The sequence below is a fragment of the Arachis stenosperma genome, chromosome 5 (assembly GCF_014773155.1).
Source record: "Arachis stenosperma cultivar V10309 chromosome 5, arast.V10309.gnm1.PFL2, whole genome shotgun sequence".
Classification (NCBI taxonomy): Eukaryota; Viridiplantae; Streptophyta; class Magnoliopsida; order Fabales; family Fabaceae; genus Arachis; species Arachis stenosperma.
In genome coordinates this window covers 55789486-55790373 of record NC_080381.1, presented here as the reverse complement: position 1 = coordinate 55790373, position 888 = coordinate 55789486, and the positions used below count along the sequence as shown (strand labels likewise).

Here is an 888-nt window from a genome sequence, read left to right as displayed (position 1 = left end):
GTTTTTCAAAATGTTTTTAAATCTTTTACTTAATTTTCGAAAACTTCTTTCCCTCTTCTCACATCCTTCTATTTATGGACTAACACTATTCCTTAATGCAAAATTCGAACTCCATCTTCTTTGATAAGTTCAAATTTTCTACTTCTGCCTTCTAATTTTCTTTTCCTCTGACACCTCAAGGAATCTCTATACTGTGACATAGAGGATTCCACATTTTCTTGTTCTCTTCTCTTTCATATGAGCAGGAACAAAGACAAAAGCATTCTTGTTGAAACTGACCCTGAATCTGAAAGGACCTTGAAGCGAAAGCTAAGAGAAGCTAAGGCACAACTCTCCGTAGAGGACCTAACAGAAATCTTCAAAGAAGAAGAACCCATGGCAGCCGAAAACAACAACAATCCCAACAATGCAAGGAAGGTGCTGGGTGACTTTACTGCACCTACTCCCGACTTCTATGGGAGAAGCATCTCTATCCCTACCATTGGAGCAAACAACTTTGAGCTTAAGCCTCAATTAGTTTCTCTAATGCAACAGAATTGCAAGTTCCATGGACTTCCATTGGAAGATCCTCATCAGTTCTTAGCCGAATTCTTGCAAATCTGTGACACTGTCAAGACTAATGGGGTTGACTCTGAGGTCTACAGACTTATGCTATTCCCTTTTGCTGTAAGAGACAGAGCTAGGACATGGTTGGACTCACAACCTAAAGAAAGCCTGGACTCATGGGAAAAGCTAGTCAATGCCTTCTTGGCAAAGTTCTTTCCACCTCAAAAATTGAGTAAGCTTAGAGTGGAAGTCCAAACCTTCAGACAGAAGGATGGAGAATCCCTCTATGAAGCTTGGGAAAGATACAAACAATTGATCAGAAAATGTCCTTCTGACATGCTT

At 40.1% G+C, this 888-nt stretch overlaps 1 non-coding gene across 1 annotated transcript; it reads right to left on the bottom strand.

Moving 5' to 3' along the window:
* Window positions 1–780: 780 nt before the first annotated feature.
* LOC130984835 (small nucleolar RNA R71) lies at window positions 781–888 on the bottom strand. Its single transcript, XR_009088742.1, has one exon. It is a non-coding gene; the product is annotated as a small nucleolar RNA R71 (small nucleolar RNA).